Source organism: Rhea americana, unplaced genomic scaffold, assembly GCF_003343005.1.
Source record: "Rhea americana isolate MKP2758 unplaced genomic scaffold, rheAme1 scaffold_178, whole genome shotgun sequence".
NCBI classification, from domain to species: domain Eukaryota; kingdom Metazoa; phylum Chordata; class Aves; order Rheiformes; family Rheidae; genus Rhea; species Rhea americana.
Window position 1 is genome coordinate 1263484 of NW_028185905.1, and position 8372 is coordinate 1271855.

The window sequence follows — 8372 nt, forward strand, 5'->3', positions numbered from 1 at the left end:
CGCTCCGCACCGCGCGGCCGGCGGGGTCGGCGCTGCCGCTCGCAGACACGCGCTGCCGCCGAGCGCCGCTCGCCCGCTCCGCGCACCGGGAGCCGGGGGGACCCCCGCGCCGGGAGGGACATTGGCCAAACGGGATCCCCGGGGCAAGCAGGGTTCCAGGACAAGCGGGGCCCCCCGTCCGGGAGGGACCTCCAGGTTGGGTGGGACACTGGGCCAAGCGGGACCTCTGGCTGGAGAGGGACACCAGGTCCAGAGGGACGCCCGGGTCGGGCGAGACCCTGCACCAGGCAGGACTCCGGACTGAGTGGGGTCCCTGGACCAAGCAGGTCTCCAGGCCGCACGAGACCCTTGGGCCGAGCAGGACCCCAGGATGAGCAGGACCCCTGGGCTGGGGGAGACCCTGGTCTGAGCAGGACTGCTGGCTCGAACAGGACTCCCATGCCAGGAGGGAYGCCTGAGCCAAGCAGGACCCAGGCCGAGTGTGACCCCTGGGCTGGATGGGACCCCTGAATGAGGCACCCCCCCAGGCCAAGGGGGACCCCCGGGCCAGGCCGGCTCCTGGACCTGGCGGGACGCCCAGCTGGCCGGGGCCTCCCAGCCGCGCTGGTTCGGCACTGTGCAGCGCAGGGGCCAGGCGTGCCCAGCTGCCCCTGAGCACCCCCTTCCTCYGTGGGCCCCCCACTGCCCTGCTGTCCCTGGGAGGTTCCCTCCATGCCCGGCCCAGTGCCCAGTGCCGAACGTTGGTCCTCCCTGCTGTGCGGCGCGGGCCGACCTCCTAGTCCTCGCACACCGCGGTCCCCGATCTGCACACCGAGGCATTGGCACCCTTTGGCAGCACCCTCCCTCTCCCGACCCTCTCCTCTTCAGGGTACCCTGGTAAGGCCGCTGCCGTGCCTAGATGTCCCAGTTGGGCGCCGCTGCAGCAGCAGGAGCCCAGCAGGAGTTGGTCAGAGGCCACAGTGATGGGTGCGCGTGAGACCTGCGGGCAAGCCTGATGCCTGCCCGCATCGCGGAGCTGCTGCCACAGAGCAGTGAGGAGCCAGGGACTGGCATGAGGAGAGCCTCTGCGGAGCAYGGGGGAGCCAGGAAAATGGTATTAATTAGCTTTGTTTCGGCTGAAAATGTTGGAAGATCTCCAAGGAATTTAGTGAGGTCACAGGTTGCCATGGGAACAGCAGGGAACGGTCTGGAATCTGGGAAGGGTGCTACCATCGGCAGGCAGCGGCGCCCCGGCCGGCCGGCGCTGGGGTGCTCGTGGCCGGGCACCGCGGGGGGACGCACCGGAGCGGCTCGGTGAGCGCCCCACGGGGTGGCCAGCCCGCTGCCGCTCTGCGCCCCTGCCGCCTGCCCTTCTGGCTGTGGCAGCAGCACGGAGGGGATGCGCCGCGGTACCCAAATCCCCGGGGGTAGAGGCCRGTCAGCCCGTTAATGTGCCCTGCAGCACCGCCTGAGCGTGCCGGAGCCCCTAGGCCCAGGCAACTGGGCACGGAAAGATCYTCCAGGAAGCTTGCAAGATCCCAGCGCAGATGACAGGGACTCGCGCTGTGCAGAGGGAGCTGATGGGGGCTAGCAGMGGACGAGGGGGGAAGACCTGCCGGCCCCTCCGCAGGGCCCCACATGGCCCAGGGCACGCTGCCACGACCAGCGATGCTGGCAGCCCCAAAGGGACAGGGCACGTGGCTAATCTGCAGCTGATACAGGATCAGACTGCTAGGCCGCATCCCCCGGATGCGCGATATWTCACTTGGGCTCCACTTAGATGGTATGGGGGCGAATGGAAAGAATAGCTGAAAATTTCCAAGGCTAGAGCAGTTACGGAAACTTTAACTTCCAAAACCGAAGGGAAGTGCTTTTTTTGTACTTGATGTATGCTTCGATCGGTTTTGAGATGTTTGCAGCGTGATCTGTCTGGTTTGGGGAAGGAGAGGTGAAGCGTTCATCACTTCTCCCGAGGAGAAGCACGGTACGTGAAGAGCCAGCCCTGCTCCTGAGCGCTGTGCCGAGATTGGGAGTTTCTCCAGAGTTAATACTTAACTCATAGCTTCCAAGTATTTTAATTGCAGTGATGACTTCTCTCTCCATTGCAGCGTTTAATACACATTTGGGCTTCCTGCTCAAAGCCAAGGCTTGAGCCTAAAGATAGTTACTCGTGGCAATACAGCTTTTGGCACCCGCTGTACTGGGCAGCAGGGCAACGCGCTCGGCATAGGCTGGTTACCGGGCTGCTTCTCACCCGCTGCCGGCGCGAACCATCGGTGAGCAAACAGCAGCTCTGCAGGGGCGGCGAGCTCCCACYCCCGTTTTTTTCGGGGATTTCAGATGCTCGCTGCTCCTGGACAAACCTCAGTGGCTGAGCTGCAAACCAAGGATGCCAACACCAAATGCGCGCACAACGGCAGGTGAAGCCTTCGCCGGCAGCGCTCCCGCTGCTGGATCGGATGGAGCGCGCAGGCGTCAGCTCGCGCGCCCGGCAGCGGGGACACCCGGCAGAGAGCTGCTCCGTCACAACGGGGACGGCGTGCGATGGGCTCCGGAGGGATTCGCTTACACTCCAGCTGCCGTGCTGGTATGCACGGAGCGAACCTCGGGTCCTATCAAGCACTCGGAGGATGTTGGATTGCTCGAGGTTATTGGGCTTTTCAAGAGCAATTACCTCAGAGTCGAGTCCGTGGACTTGGGGTCCTAAATCACATACTCAAACTTGAAAATCATATCCTATGTTAAGGAAGTTAAACCACCACTTRAACCATTCAGAGGACAGGTGCCTTGGTTATAAAAGCAAAGTTTAGCTGCAAAAGATACACACAGGATGTACTTTCAAAATGCTTCACATGCAATATCAAGGAGAGTTTGGTTCATCTTGCAGATGCTTCAGTTTGTCCACCATGCCTGCGCCTAGAGCCAGGATTAGGCTAAGCAGCGATAACCAAGGGCACAGAGAGCAGTTCTGCAGGTCCAAAAGCATGGCTGTTTGGCAGAAGGGAGCAAAGCAAAACAACATATAGAGCAAAGCTAAGCAAAATTTGTCAATTCATAGTTCAGCAGCAAATTTTGAGGGATCATGAACAATAAATATGCATTTGCTTCCAAGGCACACTGGTGCCTTGCTAGAGTTGATAGTGCAGCAGATCATCTGAGGACAGGGCAAAGCAACCTGATTCAAAATGCACCCTCGTTTAGAGCTGCTCTCGAGCATGCCCTTGATTTTTATCAGATTCCTCAACAATGCTCCAATGCTCTGCCCTTTGCATCCTCAGTAATATTGCGAGGGCAATGGGAGGACAGAGAAAATATGTTCAAAGCATAAGTAGATATCTGTTATGTTTACACAAAACGTCAGTGCCACAGGCCGGTAAGCAGTGCTCTCTCCGATACACGRGTATCATGAGAGATGGACTCAGCGCTTCGTTGCACAGACAGTTCTCTGCTAATTGGCCCCATCCAGCGTTTCATTTTGGCAGACGATTCACATCACRAGCGCCATACATTTAACCTTGCCTGACAGAGGCGGCTCCAGGGCAGAGACAAAAACTTGGCTCCTGGGGGCAATTGGCAAGCGCGGGCGGGCGGCCGGCGGCCCTCGGCGCACGCGGGCCCGGAGGCGGCGCTGCCCCCAGCGCCCCGCTTTGCCGTGCCGAGCCTTCTGCTGCAGCCGCATCGCCTGTCCCGGGGCTGCTGCCCTGCAGGCGGGAATGGGAACGGGATGGGGACGGGGACGGGGCCTTGCCCTGCTGCCGCTCGGGGCCCTCCCCGGCCCTCCTGCTCCTGCTGCTGCCCCTCGGGGCGAGCAGCAGCCCGGCCGGGTGGTGCATCCCGCCTCCAGACACACGGTCCCGGCAGYCCAGCCCCGCCGGGCTGCAAACGCGAGCCCGGAGCCGGGGCTTCCCGAGCGGGCTGCCCTGCAGAGACGAGCAGCCTCCCTGCAGAGGAGCCGGGACGAGCTGCTTGTGGGGGCAGCGGACGGAGGCCCTGAGCGTGCCGCAGCCAGAGGCAGTCCTGTAAAACCGTTCCTCCTCTTTGCGCACAGGTCTTCCTCCTCCTTTGCCACTGTTTGCTGTGCAATCTTCTGCATGCCCACAGCCTGGTTTTATCAGTTCTCRAAGCTAGTAGCTGATGAGCAGACCGCAGGAGAGGGCATCCCAAACCTCTGAGAGCCGCCGACTTTGAATCTGTAACATGCACATGCCTGAAMATCAATCAYAGGATGAACACAGCTTCACCAAGCTGTGATACTTGGGAAATGCCCCTTTCCCACCTGTGTTATGAATCCATCAGTAGTTACTGCTCTCAAAAGAAAATGGTTCTGCAAACCTACGAGGCGCTTCATTTTGACTTTTACTAGTTGAATAGCCAAAGAAACCAGGAAAGAGTCACTGTGGAGAGAGCTCCTCCGCAAAAACGGTGGGGTTAGAAGCAAGCTCCTACCTCTTTTGCAAGRCATCTCATAATATTATGTAAAAAGGCAAATAACGTCCATGCAAAGATGTAGACTCCTAGGTGCCCAGAACCGAGCTCCAGCGAGGAACAACCCGCCGCGAGTGGCTGTGCGACCGGCAGACGGGAACAGCTCGGCTTACAAGCGCCTCCGGCACGACGGGCCACGAGGGCCCTGCACACRGGGTCTGCGCAGCAGTTTCGCCTGCTCCTCGTGAGCCCTTAAAGGCTTTGCCAAACTTAAGTGCTGCTAAGAGCCGCCCGTCGGCGCCTCTGCTGAAGGGCATCGGGGTCCCCAGCTCGTCGCCCTGCGGGGGCTGCAGCTTCGCGGGCGCCGAGCAGGAGAGGGGCAGGGCGGACGGGACGCTCCCGCTCGCCGGGGCGTTCGYGCGCCGGCGGGCAGCGAGGGGCCGGCGCCTGCCGGGCCCTGCCCTCGCTCAGCCGCTTCTCCACCGCACCGCAAGCCGGAGGCTTCCCTGCCGCCCACGCGAGCGCTTCCCGGTGCCGAGGAGCCGCGCGCAGCCGGCATCGCTGCCCCGGTGCAGCGGYGCGCGCAGCACCGTGCGTGCCTGCGGCCGCGAGCCAAGGGCGCTTGGCTCCCATCCCAGGGCAGTTTGGAAAGCTTCCTCAAGGAGGAAATTCAGGATGCTTCAGTAGCTACCGTGGCGCGCCCGGCTGCAGCCGCTTCCCTGCGGAGGCAAAGTGTTCTCCCATCCAGCGGTGAACACCGCGGGCGCAGGCGGCCGGCGCGCGCTCGGGGGCACGGCGCTGCGCGGGCCCCCCCGGCCGCCTCCGAGCAGGGTCGCGCCTCGCCGCCGAGCCCGGCCCGGGGCCAGCGCCGAGCAGACGGAGCAGCGGCGTTCGCTGAGGCGCTGCGGGGGAGAGCGAGGTACGAATCCCCGCTCCTCCCCAGAACGGAGATGCTGCGAGTTCATTAGGCTAATTTGTCGCTTGCAGCTACGCTGGCTCGACRGGGTGTCGGAAGGGGGCCGGCGAGTCAGCCACGCGGCGCGAATCACGCGTTTGTAGGCTTTTTTTTTTTTTCTAAAGAGGGAGTTTAAGAACTGTTATTATGCTGTGCGAAATTATTTCAGCGGCCCTTTGAACCGCGAAGCGATTCTCCGGGAATCTCAGCGCCGGGGCTGACAACGTGGTAATTTATGCCAGCGTCTCCATCGCTCGCGGAGCGCACGGGGAGGGCTGCTGGCGCCGCGCCCCGCTCCTCCTCGTGCCAGGCCTGGGTGCCGCGTCTCCACTCGAAGCAGGGGGGAGAAAAGTCGCCTGCTCGCGTTTCATCGAATAAGGACCTGCCTGGGGCCCGCGGCCTCCTGGAAGGGAGCAGGGAGCCGAGCGGCCTTGAGCGCGGCGGCACGGGCAGGCGCGTTCGCGGGAGGCGCTCGGTGGGCGCCGAGCCCCCGACCCCCTCGAGCCCCCGGGCAGGCGGGACGGCCCCGGCTCCGGGAGCGAGGCTTTGCAGCGGGGACCGCAGCGCGGCCGGGCAGGGCCCCGCTCCGCGCCGCGGGCTGGCAAGGGCAGCGATAAGCAGATTACCGGGCTAATTGTCTCATCTGCAGCTCAAGGGCTCCGGGGATTTGCTTTCCCCACGGGTCTCCTTGCTGACCCTGGCAGCCGCGGCAGCGGCGGGGCCGGCGGCACGGTGCCCGCCGCGGCCTCCCCGGATGCTGTGACAGGAGGGGGCTGCCCCAGCACAGCAGCCCCACGGCAGCCTGCCCCTAGAGCCGCCCCGCRCCGCTTTTCCCTACATTGGAGCTTTTTAACCAGCCTTAGCCCCGCGCGGGTCCCGCAGCGGCACGCACAGCGCTGGGCGCCTTTCCGCGGGGTTTGCAGACCTCCTCATCCGCRCTGCTGCCGAGGGCTCGGAGGGGCGGAAAGACCTGCCCTGCCGCTCGTAACCGACATTCCCGCGCTGCGCTCCGAGCCGCTGCCCCTTCCCGGGACGGGCAGCGCCGCGGGGCTGCACGCCAGCGCGGGGCGGCTGGGCACGCACTCGGCCCGCGAGCTCCCCGAGCCCGGCGGGACGGCACGCTGGCTGCATACACAGCGGTGATTTGGTAACCAAACGTTATTTTTAGGCATTTCTCAGAAAAGGTGCGGTGTTTTGCAAGCCTCTCCGAACACATTGCCACTCAAACATGTTCTATGTATTTGCGTGATCCAGCGCTGCAGAGGCCAGGGGTCCCTGCTGTTACAAGCAATATTTGCCACGTGATAGACACRACAACAGCAAAACCTCCCCTGAAACTCCCAGCTGCAGACTTAAAGACATTTCCCATCCCTACAGGTACAAATCGTTTTCAGGTACAAACATCCCCCCTCACCCTGTGCCTGACTCTGATACTCTGCATTTGACCGGTGCTTTCCGGGAAGCACAAGGACCAAGCGAGCTCCGGGCACCTCCCGAACTTCGGGCTCCGATGAGGAGCCGCCACTGCCCGTTCTCTGATTAAACCAATACTGCACCTTACTAGAAAGAGCAAGGAAACAAGTAAAGACTCGAGGAGGCGTTCAACGCGACACTTGCGGCACAGCCAAGGAGCCAAGTGAAAGACGTGGTGGGGGACGGGCAGGGCGGCCGCGGGGCCGCTGGACCACCCCCGCGAGCCCGCGGCCACCCCCGGCCAGAAGGTCCAGAGCCGCCTCTTCCCCGGCGGAGCTCCCGCCTGCCCYGGCTCCGGCACGGGCTGCCGCGCCCAGCGGCTCCGCTTCCCCGAGCACTGCTGCCCGAACGGCTCRCACACGTGAGCACACGYGTGGGGCATGTGTGCACACRGGTGCATGCGTGTGCATGCACACACACGCATGCATGAGGCATGGGGATGGACATAAGGCTGAAATCCCATGGCCTGATCTAACGAGCATTCAGGAGAGGTGACGCTACCGCAGGGCAGAGAGGCAATCCGGCAAAAACGCCTGACATGAATTCTCTCTCCCAGTTCCAGCAAACTCACAAAACAGCCCCAAAATAGGATATATACCTGAAAGACTTTTTTCCTAATTTGCTGCTTTTACGGAAACGTGAAGGTTCTGGTCCTTCTGCACCCCCCAGAGGAGCATTCCAGACTTTCATACAGCAATAACTAGGGCAGATTGGGCAAAGGCTGGTTCTGACATCCGCTTGCACACTTTTGGAAAGCGAGCTGCAGTCTGGGAGCCTGGAAGGAAGAAGACTGTAAAGCTCTGCTCGGCGTCCGCCTGCCCCCAGGCAGGCCCGGGCATCGCCTGCCCTACGCGGCACGCTCCAGCAGGGAGTAGGGGGAACGCGGAGCGCACGGTCCTTCACCGGGACACGCCTGGCGGGAGGAGCTGGGCTCCCRGCCCGTGTCCCGGGTCCGGCCAGGCAAGCGCAGCGCCTGCCTGCGYGGGGCTCGTGCCGGCTCCTTGCCGCTGCGCGGGGCGGTTGCGGCCTCCGAGCCGGGGTGCGCTGAGCCCAGGTGYRCTGCAGCGTGCAGCGGTGCCGGACYGCAGCGCTGGATCACCCGGGATCCTCTGCCAGGGCGCGAGGCCCGTAATCCCCAGCACCAGCAGGATTAGCCTGGGGGAACAAGGACACCGYGTTATTATTATTGTTATTGCAGGTTCTCACAGGAGCTCAGGCTCCTGCCCTTCCAAACTGTTAATTAGGGCAAGGTAAAGCATAATAACCACATCTCAAGAAGCAAAGGATTRATTACTTGCCGCCACGGGACAAGGGTTTTTCCCCTGGGGAAGCACAAAGCGCTTGTGCAGCTGCCAGGAAGGCAGGGTTTAAGGGACCGCAGGACCCCCCGCCCGCGGCCGAGACCCCCGCGGGGCCAGGCAGCACAGGCGCTGCGCGCAGGACGCGGCCGCCCGCGGTCGAGCTCGCTAGTGCCCCGCTCGGCGCGCGGCCGTGGCGGAGCGACGGCCCCACGCCAGCACCAGCGGGTACCCGCAGCGCC